The following is a 16285-nucleotide window of genomic DNA, read 5'->3' as shown; positions in this document are numbered from 1 at the left end:
TTTTTAAACGATCTCTCTCTGGATTTAACGTGATAAATTATACAAATTTTTTGGTGAGAAGCCTGTAAAAAGAGATGATTAATGCAACGACTAAAAATTCTTTTTGAAATTACTAATTATATTGATTTGAGAAAACTTTTTATTCATTAAAGTTTTTTTATTCAACTATTTTTGATTGACACAAAAAATTTATGGATTGCTTGTTCCACATTTTCGTAAAGTTTTACGTTCTAAAAGCTCGTACAGCCACCCGTTTCGGATCGGCAAAGCGAGGGGATGTGGAAAAAGTAGGAAAAGCGAACCAAACATAGTTTATACTGATACGTATAACAGAGATTTCTATCTTTCGAAGTGGTTTCGATTTATGGCTGTCTCTATTCGGTCATTTAAGAAATGAAACGCATTTTACTACTAATAAACAGATTTACAGCGTTCATAAAATCGCGATTCAGAGGGGTTATCTTTGCTGTATTCGAATTCACTCATGCATGATAAATAATTTAATAAGGTTTAAATGTTATATTTTATGTATACAGTCAGCAAATTCTCATCGAACGTGTCTATACAGAGTGGTGGTTATTGAGGGATGTATTACACGAAATTGTGAAGTTGCTGCTCAAATGGGAACTCCATTTAAAACAAGATCCTTTCATAAGTTGAAGATTAGGGCTTCCTGGTTTAGGAACGCCAAGTTTTCCGTTGATAATCCCTTATCTAGTTGAGTGCCAGTCACTTAAATAAATTGACAGGAGCGTTACTAAGGAAATTGAGCGTCGTCGGTGTACATCCCATTACGGGCATCCGCTTTTCTGCTTTTATTCTCTTCACCAGGACGAAAGTGCCTGGAAGTCCTCAAACTCAAACTATTTAATATTTAGCTTAAACTAAGATGAGACGTTAGCTTTTAGTGATTTAACGGTGTAGTTTTTAACTATAATATTTTTAATGTGCTCGGAAATTAAGTAATTATAGTTATTAAAAGTTTATAAGATTATTTAGTATAATAACAGTATTGAATGTGTTAAAATTGTTCTCTACGTCAATACACGTAAGCAATAATAATTCCTGCGTGAAAACAAGAACATGACGAAAAAAGGGCCACTACTTCAGTGAACGGCGACGGGTTCAACGGAAATCTGCATATTAAAATATGTAAATATCCGACGACCTGTGTGTGCAAAAAGAAAATAAAGATGTTTCAACATGCTACATTTAAATTGGCATCAACGCGAAAACAACAGCTCCAACTAATCTACCGAACTCTACAAACTCAACAGAACGAACGGGAAAAATTAAAAACTACCACCTTTAAAACCCGAGGGTACGATTTTTTTTTGGTATAAGCTTTTGATGTATTTTTTATTACTAGATATGCAAAATAAGAGAACTAGGTTTTATTTATCAAAAAAAGCTTTGCAATATCAACAGTATTTATCATGTAAATAATGGTTCGAATAAATATTCTAAAACATGACTTTTGATACATCATTTTTTTATAAAAATAGATAACAAATGCGTATTAACGTGAATTAAATTAAAATTTTTTCGGTAGCTTTTATTTTGATGTCATGCTTTTAATCGTCAAGTATGATAGTAGCAGATGCGGACATTCAGGGGCCGAGGAATGTAATTTAAATTAAATTAAATCTGCTTACTTCCAGTGCAGTGCAAACCCCAGGGCAAATGAAATTGCCAATCTCGTCCAATTTGTGGGCTATGCACAGTGTGGAAAATAGCAGTAAATCTAAATAATTTAGATTGAACTATCTGGAAAATTTACTATTACTATAAATTATCAAGGTTGGAGTCTTTTGGCATGGCACTAACACTTACTCTCAATGCAAGAATGTTATATGTGTCTTACACAAATTCTATTCACTCTCTGTAAATATTTCTGAGAAATGTTCTAATATTTAAAAAATTATAGTATAAATAAGTTATTAATATATGGTGGAGGTGCCGGTTAATCTTGAATTATTTTTTCAATATTATTTTATTACTACTAATTAATAAATAAATAATAAATGATCTAAATAGATTTGTGTTAAGAGATTTCTACTCAAACAGATAGTTCATCCAATTTCCCGTGTTTCTTTTCCTAATTGATGATTGACAGTTTCCTCTTTCCTTGGTTCATTAAGTAACAACTTTTTCACACGAAAGAACACGAAATAAATTAGTATCTCCACGCAATAGAAAAAAAGTTTTTCTTCCAGACTTGAAAAAATATATGATACATTTTGAACAATTTTATTTGAAAATGTTAAATGGAAATTTAGGTTATTAGTGAACAATTATCGATTAAAAAGACAGAATTAATCTTTCATCGAGACACAATGTAACGGTTGAATGTACGTTTAACATCGACACCTATTAATAATACTGAACTAGATAGATAACTAACTCGGCGATTTAATGGTCGGTTAATTATGGAATTGCTAATCCGCACGTAGAGGATGAACTGGAATTGCTGCCGTAACTCATACTAATAGTTCCGCAATTATTAATAACCGGGCAGCGTTTATCTAGACGAACTTTGTATTCTTTTGTAGCCCACATTCTATTTTAATTTACAAACAAATTGTAATCATTAGATTTAATGAAGATTCCTATTTCAGATGAATGCTTCTACATATTGATTTGCCAACTTTCTTTTATTGATATGAACTTTCAGGTAATAATAGATGAAAAGAAGTCCGGCAATTTTGCACGATCGAAAGATGTGCTCTACATAATGCATCGATCGCTTAATACTACCATGGCGTTGGTAATGGTGAGGTCTTTCGTGAACATTTAATTAAGATTTCAAACTTTTTGACTACCATGTAGAAAATTGATGCCAATCAACACTCAAAAGTTTTTCAGAAACAGCAAGTTTTCAAAGTAAAGGTCTTAGATATAGCTACTTGGCGGAAAAGTCTTGTTCGTTCATTTGAAGTGTAAAAAGAATCATCATCATTTGACATGGTTTGCATTGCTTATTGCATTGAAGTTGGTCAGAATACGTCTCTCTGTAACCTGTAACATCTAGTAACCGCCCCTCTGAGAGCAACTTTTCTAGATGTTGAATCTTTCTATTAAGCCATAGAATCTCTTACGAACACATTAGTAAATATGTTAAATTGTAGATTCATATATAAGAAAGCTATTTAATCAAACGCAAACAACTTCACACTTACAAGGCTGATTTTGCACAATTAAAGGATTTCAGTCATGATTTTAAAAATTCTTTCTTTAAGAATGCTCTATCCAGCCACAGAGTGCAGGAGGAACATTATGCTTTAATGAAATCTCTTTAATACCTGAGGAGATCGTTCTATCATGTTATACCTCGTAAACATATATCTTTAAAGTATCGATCTTTTAATATATTCAAGCATATTTAGAAAGAAACAGGAATGATCATTTAGTAGAAACGACTTCCATAGGAAATAGCTGATTACTATATTTGGGGCTGAAGTTCACTGTGACTTATCATCAGCGACGTGGCAGCTAAAATCGCCTTAGGCAGTTTCTATCTCAGGTTATTTAGCCCTGGCCATCACCGAATGGCTGAGCATTCAGGTTCAGTACCTTCACGTAAGAGGCACGTATTTTTGTATAATGTAATTAATAATATTTTCTGTACAATTCTCTAGATTGCAGCAAAACGCAATAGAAACCAACGCTCTTAGGTTAGGCCTAAAAATATCCACATCTATTCTTCTTGGGTTACCACTTCGAGCTTTATTAATATTATTGAAATCAAAACCACTACGAAATTGAAGTTATGTCGGAAACTTTCCATTTGCAAAAATTCAAACTGATGCATCCCGAGATGGTATTGGGTGTGTATTATTGCAGAACGGCAAGCCAGTGGCGTACGCATCGAAAGCTTTATCGGAGGCAGAGCAGGAATATGCTCAGATCGAAAAGGAGTTCTCAGCGGTAGCGTATTCCTTGAAAAAGTTTCATTATTATGTTTACGGAAGAAAGACCAGAATATTGACGGATCATAAACCCCTCATTGCTGTAATGGCTAAACAAACATAAAATTAAAATTGACTAAATACGATTTCAATTTGGTGTATACTCCAGGCAAAGAAATGTATATCATGGATTTTTTATCAAGGAATTATGATAGGAACAACTTAGAAAATGATGAGTTAGATGACTTTTTTGATGCGGTAGTACGTGCAGTAGTTATTAATTTACAGGTGAGTGAAAAAAGGAAACAACAGTTTAGGACAATTTTGTTGGAAGATGATGAACTAATGTAGTTAAAGGATTATTACTACAATGGTTGGCCGAAAACATTGAAATTAAGTAACGACAAGATTAATGGATAATGGAATTTAAGAAATGATATTTACATGGCAGATGGATTAATGTTTTATAAACATAGAGCAATAGTACCAAAGAGATGTTACATATTTTGCATGAAGGACATTTTGAGGTAACTAAAATTAAGCTGAGAGCTAAAGAAGTAATGTTTTGGCCTCAGATGTACGAGCAAATGAATGACATGGTACGTAAATGCACAGTATGTGAAAAATATAGAAATTCGAATGCATGAGAACCGTTATTACCCCATGAATTACCTAAATACCCCTACCAAAAAATAGTAATGGATATTTTAGATTTCGTAGGTAAATCTTACCTTTGCGTGGTGGATTATTATTCCAAATGGTTAGATATTTTATCATTACGATCAAAGACAGCCATAGATGTAATTAAAGAGATGAAACGTCTCTTTTCGACTCATGGTATCCCAAATGTGGTTATTGTGGATAGTATGCCTTTCGGATCTTATGAGTTTAGAAAATTTGCAGAGTATTATGATTTCACGATTAAAACAATTAGTCCGCATTACAGTAGGTCAAATGGGTTAGCTGAGAGATTTGTGCAAATAGCCAAGGACATTCTCAGAAAACGAAGTGAATTGTCTACAGCTTTATTAGAATACCGCACCAGGCCTCTATCAAAGATTTGCTTAGCACATGTCAATTCTTATTCAATAGAAGAATAAAAGGTTGTAATAATTGATAAGTTGTTAACAGAAAAAGTGCCGGATAAGAAAATCTGGAATAAAATGAAGCTCAAACAAGACTTATACAAAGAATAACATGACAAAAAATCGAAGAAATTACCATCATTGCAGACAGGCGATAATGTGTTAATGAACGTAGACAGAAATATGAACAAGGAATGGGAACGTGGTGTTATAACAGGAATCGCAGAGACTCGTAGATCATATTTAGTGAAAAATGAAAAGTGTAATGTAGTAAGACGTAATCGAACACACCTGGCCAAATCTTGTAATAAAGCAAACTTTAGAGTTAGTGATAGTTTTGATACTAACGTATGGTTAAGTACATGTACTACAAAGATGCCTTCTAGGTTTAAGGATTATATTTTGTATTAAATTTATTTTATAAAAAAAAGGAAGGTGTTGCGTATTAGGTTGGCAATACCAACCAGTGTGAAGTACAACATGAAGATGAAGAATGACAAGTTAAGTCAAGTGATTACGAACACTGTAAAATAAAATAATTTTAGTTTTGTTCACTAAAGTAGTAGTGAACATCCTGACTTTTATTGACAGAACACAACAATTAACAGTTTCTTCGTTAAATCCTGTGTTTCGATCTTGTCGACGACTGTTTGTAATTATCCATAAAACTTCTCTCTGTCCTTAAGTGCTGTACTTATGTCGGTTTATTATTGTGACTTGGAATATTCTCTCTCTGAATTATTCTTCGCTTTCGATTTATTCTTTATATTTATTTAGCTATGAGTAAGCCTACTCTCGAATATCCTCTTTGCTGTGCGAGGCTTCACTATATACGTAGATTTCTTTATCGATTTCCGTCTTTCGTTTTTGTAGCGTTTCTAAGATTGTTCTTCCATATTGATAGGCTTTTTCTCGCAGAGGTCGTTAACTTTAAATCAGTCCAATTCTGACGCATATTTTTTGTTTTGTGAGCTAAGTTACCTTTTTTCCCCAGGTAGTTATTAGGCTACTCAATTCACCCACCACTTACTACTGGCGAAATATATATATATTTTGTATCATTTTAAATATATCTATTTGGTAAAAAGATTACCGTTAATTTTCTTCAATTAATACATCGATTATTAATGGCTAAAAGGACGATATAACTAAAAAATCTTTGCTTAAAATTCAGAATGTCTTTTTGAAACGAAAAATATCGACTAAATGAATTCTTCACAAACAAGTCACGTTTTATAATATCGCTTCAACCAACTATAAAATATTGGTCACCAGTTCATCCATGATCTTTAAAATGATTTCGGTTGGATATAAAACTTGTTTTTCAACCCTTATAAAGATGATATCAGTGCATTTGATATCTTTGCCAAATAAATCTTGGGAAAATCTTTATAGCGGTAAAATATGAATTTATCGAAAAGACAAGCACAAAAATAAATGTGAAAATGAATAAGACAACATTGTAATCCAGATGTTGCTTCTCATATTTTCCACTGTCATTAGAAAAGTTGGGGAAAGTTAATCCGGTTCGCTGCGGTCGTTACTGTTAAACGTTACGTCTTTTTGCCTCACGTTTTACCGTAACTCCTCCTCTTTATTTATTTTTTCTTTTTTTTTTGTTTATTATAAAACCTCGGCAACGCTCTCAGGGGCTATTATCTTGGGAACGGTCCGTTACTGCTTCCTAGCGTCGGCTGTCGTCTTGACAAAAATACGGCGAACTTTCACCCGGTCCTTAACTTCTGTAAAATTTTCCCCACCCCGTTTCACCAACCATCTGTGTACGTGACACTCCCTCGAGCCATAAAAATGTCGACCCCGATGTGTGAACAAGAGACCCACACCTACGGAGGGTGAACAAACAAGGTGAACCTTCCGATTACGACTTTCAAATATCTATTAAAGACGCAAAGGTAGAATACCAAAACGAATTATATTATAGAAAAAAATGTTTTAGGACTCTAACATTATTTTCAACGCGTAAGCAATTTTAAATACATGGATTAGTTATGTCAATAAAGTAAGAAAAAAGATATTTGTTGATAATTCTAAAATAATACAAATACCAATTTAAGCCGATTATCAAATGGATGCTAATCAATTAATCTCCTTATTAGTTCAATCCGATTATATTATTATATTTGAACAATGAAAATGATTTGAAATTTTATCGATCATCGCTATCCGGCAGCAGAACAGGGCACGTTGAAAATTCCTCTTCCCTTTGGACTAAGGCCAATCTCGGGACTTGCGCTCGCCCTCCTCACAAGATTAATTCACTTACGGACAGGAGAGCTACTTAAGTCCCGTAATATTTTACGGCCAATCTTCAATTATGAAACTTACTCCGCTCAAGTGTTGGAGAGGCTAAGACGTTTAATCTCGACTTCGTAATTTATTTCTAGGTTTCTTCCGGTTGAAATACAACGCGCTAGCTCTCCCGGAACTTGTTACCCGATAATTATCGGAAAAAGGAATAGGTGTTGAAACGAATTATTATTATCCAAGGAAACAAATTGGTCAAGATTTACGAACTAATTATAGAATTATTTCCTTATAATTATATTTAAATTTGTTCGTTTGTATGAGCAAATTGTAAGTTTTTGTATTACAGTCTTGGTCAATGTGATGGAAAATAGCGAAGCTTATGTGTTAAATTGCCTCGGATGTGGCCCCGCGTTTCCCACTTCTGCGCCAAATTACGCCCCAAACTCGTCGAACCATTTCCCAAGTTTGTCAACTTTACTCTAAAGTTCAAAAGAAGCTCGCTCATTTACGTCCCTGCTGAATAGAAGTTGAAAAAGTTAAAGTATACTTTACGAAATTACATACGAAGCTAAACATTAAATTAAAGAAGGTGAACTGAACTGGTAAAACGTGACCAAATTTTATTATTAACCATTTCACACCACTTCGATAGTATATGAAATTGTCGATTACAATTTTGTAATTCTTTACACTCGTTAATGAGAGATAAATTTTAATGCCATTGATATCATCTTGATGTACGACTAGAGGTAATAATTATTCTATCGCTTAATTAATCAGTACTAATTAATTAATTAATCCCATGTTATGTTGTGTATTCCGGTTAAATCAAATAATTCAATATAATTTACGACAATTTCGATTCAATTCACAAAAAAACTCTCTCAACAATATATTCCCTTCTCTCACTCAAATAATTTATTTTTCGTTTCCAATTTTCACTGACCTTTAGTAAAGATAATTACGCGAGTTGTAAGGTTTTAGGAAGGAAATAGACGTTGAAAGTAGAATAGCACTTCGATGCCTTAGTTTGCTAGTAGAAGGCAAGGTTCTCTCCTTCTGCAAAGAATTTGATACTAAGGCACAATGGATGTAATCTGTGGGAAATCAACTGACGAAAGACTCTGACGTGAGATGGGACCCTAAAGCGTAACACGAACTTGTGTACCGCTGGCTGCTAGCCCCGAAAACTGACTACACTCCACTGGATTGCAAACAGCTGCGGGTGACAACAAAAGGGCCCCCGTACGTTAAAGAATAAACGAGACTAGAAAAATCGATTTTCGGGAGATGAATTATATTCATCTTTCAAGAACACTTGTGCTCCACTAGCTCTCACAACACAAGCTCAGTTCCCCTTTTTCCGTGGGCACTCCTTCTCTTATTCTCAATATCCACAAATTTAAGAAAAAAAAATTAACAATCTTAAGATTTAAAGAATAATATTTACACAACTAACATTTATGTATAGTATTGTTTGTATTAATTAATTTAATTATCTCGATTCTACAAGAACATATCTTATTTTATAACACATTTTTGTCTCATTTAGAAATTTAATTGATGATGGTGATTGTTAATTCATTAGATTTTTATTTATATAGACACTCCTTATGCAATGGCAGTATGAAGTTGGCCTTTTCAATAATCGATTCTGAAACGTCTTACTTCAAAACTATTTTCAGCGAGTGAAAACCGCATTGCAGCAAATTGTTAGCGCTTGTTAATGTTCTCCAGTAAGTTTCACTCGCTCTTTGAATATATTCCGTCTATTTTTGCGCCGTCTTGGAAGAACTCGTCTGCATAGATCGTTTGAACCTCAACTGCTTATTTCTTAATTAAGAATTGGACTGACTCACGCAGTTATCTTTCTCTATATTCATTAGCTTTTTATAAAACATTCGTTATAAATATGACTAAATTACTGTTTATTTACTTATTATAAATAGTATTATACTAACTTTTAATACAATGTAAAAATATGCAGTTATATAATTTCACATACGGCCCTGATAATAGTCCTCTTTAAGTTAAGTGCCTTCCTGAAAAATTCTCCGGTACGGGTACTTTTAACTAAACAAAGCAGTTGTACTAACAAGATTAAAGGTGCTAATTACACCCTCGAAAATACTTTTAACTACTCAAAAAGAGTGAATAGTGCTTGTAAAGCTGTAATTAAAGCTAAAGTTGGTTAAGTGGAACAATATTTAGTTCTCTTTCGTTTGGTGGAAATTCACTTTCTTCGTTTTGTAAACAAATTCTAGTTTGTGTTCTGGTTAACCCTTTGTAAGGCAAATAACAATAAACAAAAAACACCATTTACTGCAAAAGTATGTTTAACTACTTTTTTGAACTGTTTAACAATCCAATACAATGTACAGGACAACCTTGCACTTTGGACATTGCACGCTTAATCTTGCGTACCTGCGAGAAGTACTCAACATTTGGCAGGATGACCGCGTTTTCAACATTGATCAACGATGATGAATCTCTTTGCGGTCAGAATATTCGTACAGAAATTAATTTCTAATATATTATAGATTGATGATTGCACAATCGAACACATAATAATTCAAAACCTTTGTGCAGACGCAAAACTGATGAAATTTTGGTAATGTTGTGTATTATATTTGCATCAACAACGCAGTACTTTCCCTTATTTCTCCACTTTGCAATCGAAATATCACCACACTCTTATCATCAACAAGATCATTTTTTCCATAGTTCCATACTCATATAACGATTTTTTCAGAAGCTTGTTTTGTATCTCGTAAAAAAGTCATCGAAAAACATGCAAAAATTTCTCCCTTGGAACGATTTTTTAACTTCTTGCTTGTTTGGACATCTTTGAATCGTCATTTATTAAAACTCTATGGACATTACTTCTGCAATTCTGGTCTTATAACAGTTGATTTCTGTTGATCTGTAGAGTCAAATACTGGGTAAGGTTACAAGGTCCAATAGAATCAACTTTAAAAAAAAACCTTATTCCTCTTTTGTCCAAATCTAATTTACAACCTCTATACAAATTTGACTGAATATTTATTATGTCGAACAATTACGGCTAAATAATTTATTGAAGATATCTACAAACGAATCTGTGTCAATAGTTAGAGTGGCCAAGATGTTCAGTAAATGAGGAGGTTTAAAGTTTATTTCTGACTGAAATTCGTGTGCAGTTGTGGGTAAAATCATTCAAGGACTGTATCATCAGCACCAGCTCGTCTTGCTTCACATTAAGTGGAGCTTGCTGATTCTGCAACTTGTAATTTTTTCCACAAATAGGAAAATTATCAAGTGCGCCAAAATTACCTCCGATATCAGAATCCATACCGCGCTTACCACTTATACTATATTATTGAAGCGTTTCTATGGGGGTCAATACTTTCTTGGTCATTGAGTGCGAATTTATGGATTTATGAAATGCATATGTACGGCTCAGCATTTTAGTTATTGTTACAGTTGAACGATTATGTCATGTAAGCCGAAATTTTTAGAGAAAAACCAATACTTTCTCAGTATTCGGCATACATCTTTTCATAGTCACTAATTTTGGTAGCTTTCGTGTGACAAAACACCACAAGAAACAACCAACACATGATGCTGACACTTCTAACTTCATACTGGTTAATGTTTCGACAGCTTCTCCCATTTATCACTAGAGAACGTACATCTGGTGCGGATATTATACATAACTGGTTGAGAATATAATCATTACTTTTTTGTTAACGGTCTTTTTCAGCCCCAATCGATATATCGACTAGTATCATGTAAAGGGTTAAAAGTATTAAATATTAGTTTCAAGAGTTATCTAATTACGAATAGGGATTGTTGCGAGAGAACGACTAAAATGTAGTTAAATTGGTGAAGAAGTGTAGGTGCAACTAAATTAAGAAGCAAACCTTTATATCCAAAATTAAATTCTCTTTCAGATCTGGTTATTAATAATATTTATTGATCGTAATTTAATTGACACAAATGTATGGATAGCTAGAGTATAATAGTAAAGGTATTTACGTCATTTATTATCGACTACAAGAAAAGGATCAAATTTGAATTGTTCATGTTGAAAAAGATACAAGTTTGAACACTCTGTATCTTCTAAATCAGCCAGATTGGCAGAAGGCTTGTTCTGTGATAGTCCATCGTTTCTGATTCGCTCTGTATAATTTAAAGTGCCTCGAAAAAATTTAAAAAAAGGTCATTTTGGTTGTCAAACAGGAATGATTCAAAAACAGTAACAAGAAACATATTATGGGATTCGATAAAGGGTTCCCCCTCCCTGCATTTAACGCAGCAATTAGCGAATAGTAATTAGTTTATTAATTAGTTCATTAATTAGTTCATTACCTAATTAATAATAATTAATTACAAAGGTATATATTGTCAATTTTACAACCATTTGGTGTTTTCTAAGTAAATACATTAAACTTAGTCAATATACAAATATATATTATAAAAATCAAATCAATAGATTTGATTTTTATAACCTTATAATTAGGGCAACTTTTTTCATACCGATAAGACAATAGACTAGACAGAAATTAGTTCCATTGTATTACAAAGGGTTAGTGAAAATTTGATTAGTGTTTCTAAACATATGAAATAGAGATGTTCGCAGTTCAATCTTAGTTGAAGGATCCGATGCCAAGAAATTGTCAGAAATTATCTTCTTCTTCTTCTTTCTAATATGGATATCCATACTGGTAGAGTACTACCTGTACAATGCCAACATGTTTTCCCCGGAAGATGAAGTCCAACATTCTCGAAATCGTTTTGGTAGTCTTCCCTGTGACCTTTTTTCTACTGGGTTATTCATTGTTGCGTTTTTAACGAAGTCTGTCGTTTTCCATTCTTTTTACATGTGTGTCCCAGAATCTTCGTCTCTGTCTTACCTATCTTCCTCTGTCATGTATTATGTGTATGGTTGTCTGATATCTTCGTTCCGTATTTTGTTGTCTCTATCGCTTATACTATGATGGATCTTATAGTCGATTCCAGTTTGAGGAGCATATTTAATACTAAAGTAATTTATTGGGATACACGACCAACACGACAAGGCTAGATAATTGAAAAGAGGCTTCCTTTTATCTTTACCGAGCTTTCGGAAATTTTATTTTTTCTTCTTCAGGGTAACTACAATATTGAGACAACAAAAGTTATAATAATTCGCAAAAATTTATCTTAACAACTTACAAAAATGGATTGCATATGGAACTGAACCAAAGCTAAACATGAGGTCGCAAAAATTGAACACTAGATATCTCTTATTAAAACTATACTTCTCATAATTCATTAAAGGTGACGAATTAAAGATCAAATAATACTAAAAATTTTTTACAACGTTAATTATGAAACTATTAAAACTCCTAAATCATATTTAATACCTTTATTTTAGTATTGAAAGAATGTCAGCGTAACAGACGGCATGGAAGAATATGTTTCTCATTTTGAATCCAGCTGTTCTGGGAAAGTTTTTTATTATTTTATCCATTATCAGATTAAACATGAAGAGGTTGGAGCGAGTCACTCTATTTAACCTCTGTGTTTACTACACCTATATCTTTTGTTGTCCTACTCTGATTCTTGATTTGTTTTAGCGCACTTTGTCAAAAACCTTTATCATATCAACAAAGCATATGTACGCAAGTTTATTAAATTCTAGGGATTTTCGAATATTTGTTTGATGACAAATATTGCGCCAGTAGTGGATCAAAAACCTTGTTGTTCTTCTCGTACACTTATGGTTTTGGTGATTTTTTCCAGTACAAGTTTTGTGAATGCTTTGAAAATGCTGTTAAGCAGTGTTATTCCTCGATAGTTTTCTGGATGCGTCTTTTGCTTTTCCTAAAAATGGTTATCGTTGTACTATTCGTCCACTTATTCGGTATAGTTTGTTCTTCTATGATATTCTTAAATAGGGTTAATATCTCAATCTGTATTTTTTCTCAATGTAATGTAATTTAAGTATCTCGTTGGTGAACTCATCTATTCCAGGGCTTTTCCTATTCTGTCATTGTCATCATCTTCATCCTGATCTTGTATTTATTCCATGTCTTCCTCTTCATTAAATAGACTTTTGAATTATGTTTCCCACTGCTCTGACGTGATTTTATTAGTTCGTACCGTATCTTTGAATTCGAGCTTACATCTTTTCAGCATTCCCCATACTTTTCCCTGGCTTCCATACATCTCTTTCTCCATTTCTTTTGTAAACTTTTCCCAGTGGTTCTCTTTTTGTTCTTTTATTTTTGCGTTTACCTCATTTCGATCTCTTCGGTAGTTGTTCCAGTTTTCAGGCGTTTTATTTCGTATATATTGAACGTATGCGTTTTTCTTTTATTTAGCTAGTTCCTTCACGTCCGGCGTGAACTAAGGTTTTCTACTGCTTCCATGGCGGCGTCTTGTAAATTATTTTTCATGTAAATGTGTTGATGTCATGTTAATGTCATGAACTTCGGTCTAAGCGACGCAAAACCAGTAGTAGATATTCAATTTGTCCAAGAAATATGGACAGGGTGACATTTTGTGTTCTACTATGCGTATTTTAATATTTATAAAGCATTTTCTAAGCATTTAAACTAATTGAAATAATTAATCAATCTGTACTTTTTACTTGTTTTAAATTGATAACCTTGGTACTACCTAAATGATCCACCGCTACAAAGAATTAACATTTAAGATTGAATTAAAAAGACAACATATCAAGTTTAATTACATCTGTAAAATAGAAGATCTTTTCCCAAAATACACAAACTACAAACTTCCACGACATCTTACTGATAATTTAAAACCAGTAAAAAGTACAGATTGATTAATTATTTCAATTATCAAAAACTGGTCGATCATGGATCAAATTAACCCTTACGCTTTAATTTAAACTAATATTTTTTAGCATATTGGTTATCTTAGAAAAGATTGTGTAGAAAGAACACTACAGTTGAGACATCTATCCTCCAAATCGGAATGGGGCAAATCGAATTTTCGATTTTAACTCTAAACTAGCAAAAACATTATGCTTTTACACCCGTCGTAATTTCGCCACATATATTTTTCCATTTCTGGTATATTGAAAAGCAAAAAGTTAGTACTGCTAAATTTCGAAATAACCCCCAAGTTTATAGTTTTTGTTTTATTATCTACATTAAAGAATCAACAAATATTTGAGAAATATCCTTGAATAAATCTTGATATACAATTTTTTTGTAAAGTAGTGATGCGAATGATTTAATCCAAAGATATATCTATTCTTAACACTAATTAGTTGCTGTTGAAAACCGTTATTGTTTTACGGTTGTTGGTAGGATTTCAAGAAACAGTCATTGCTCCCTTAGCAGTACTGATAGCGACCAAATAACAGCACGACCGGTAATTTCAGATAACGATATACGTTTAGAAACTATTCGGCGTAGAGTTAGAGCCGGCAATTCTTTCCGTTCAGTGCGCCACGCCTCTCTTAACTGCAAATAGAACGGCGCCTTCTCGCACACATTTCTTTTTCACCGGGGCCGTACCACCCTAAAATACGATAACAGTAGAACTGTACTCGAAATGCTGAACGAACGCCCAAAGGGCGGTACAACAACGCGCCGCCATAAATTAAATGTGGAAATTGGGCCTCTAAAGATTTATTTGTAATGAGTCCAAGTAAAAACAAAAATAAAAAGAACTTTCACTCACTTCGACCATTACTGTTCTTTAATAAATTATTTTTTTAATACCTTTTTCCATCGATTTTGTCATAAATATCAAATGAAAAATTCAATTAAAAATCTGACTCTCTATATGAACACGCTTTAACTACGCATTTGGTCAGTAACGCTAGGAGTAATTGCTGAAATTGCAGTTGATTACGCAGGGCCGCTAAATGAAGGGTAATAAAAGTTTTTTTTTATTTTCACTATGTGCTCATACAATTGTTTTACAGAGCAATGAATAGGAAAATTGGATTACTTTTTTAAATTAAATTTTATCCAATCTACGTCAGCAACTAACATTAATTTCATTCAGTTACTTGACTTTCACCAATTTAAATAATAATTCACTGTTTAATGAAACAATTTGAGAGGGTGGTGAATTGTAAACTTTCACGAAGGATTATAAAGGTATCATTTGAAAACGGTGCCGAATCGTAAATCAAGACTTATGTTAATTCATGTGCCCTAAATAACGGAGTGGCACTGACGTCCACATCGAAGTAAATCATCTAGGGGGGGCTGAATTTATAGGTCTTAACGCCGCATTGTACTGTTCGCGATACCCTTTGCCAGTGTAAATCTCACTTGACTTATGGTATCGTCGTCGAGATGAAAACTTCCGCACCGCTTTCGATGTACTGCTATATCCCTCTTTTCTTCTCTCTATAATCTTACTTAATAACCCCCTTTTAATAAACCTATCGAAAACATTTTATATTAAAATTCTTACAAGTTTACATAGTATTGTTAAATAATAAATGAAAAATAAACTCACATCCAGAGAAAAACGTTGTTGGATTTAATTCCATTTTCCACTCTACGACAAAAAAGCGTATACAAATTTTAATCAAAAAGGCTTTATTGTTAAACCAAGTTACATGAATATGTAATTTTAAAAATTAAAATGTTGGTTATATCAAAACGAATTTTTAAAAAAGAAACAGTTTTTGTTTCAAAATTGTTGAACGTTTCACTAAGCTCAAAAAATGAGGCAAGAAAGCCGCGAGCTCCTAAATCGATGTATAATAATGATGGAAAATGAAGATCCTCAATAATTGGCAGACGCGTAGAAAGACCCCAACCTCAGTCCTTTCATACGTTCGCTGCTCTCTTAGTACTAAAATTTCGCACTGGTAGCGGAAAAAGCTATTTATCAGCGAAAAAACCCTTGTTTTATAAGTCATTGTTGATGGACATGTTCGTCATACCTACGTTATGTATTATTTGTTATTAGGTGATTCACAAATCATAACATTAATATTATAACTTTTTTGAAATACATTTTCAAAAAATATCTAATTAACTGGGTAAGACAAGAAAGATAAGT

Source organism: Onthophagus taurus, chromosome 2 (assembly GCF_036711975.1).
Source record: "Onthophagus taurus isolate NC chromosome 2, IU_Otau_3.0, whole genome shotgun sequence".
Lineage (NCBI taxonomy): Eukaryota > Metazoa > Arthropoda > Insecta > Coleoptera > Scarabaeidae > Onthophagus > Onthophagus taurus.
The sequence above is the reverse complement of the archived record's forward strand: the minus strand, read 5'-3'. Positions refer to the sequence as shown.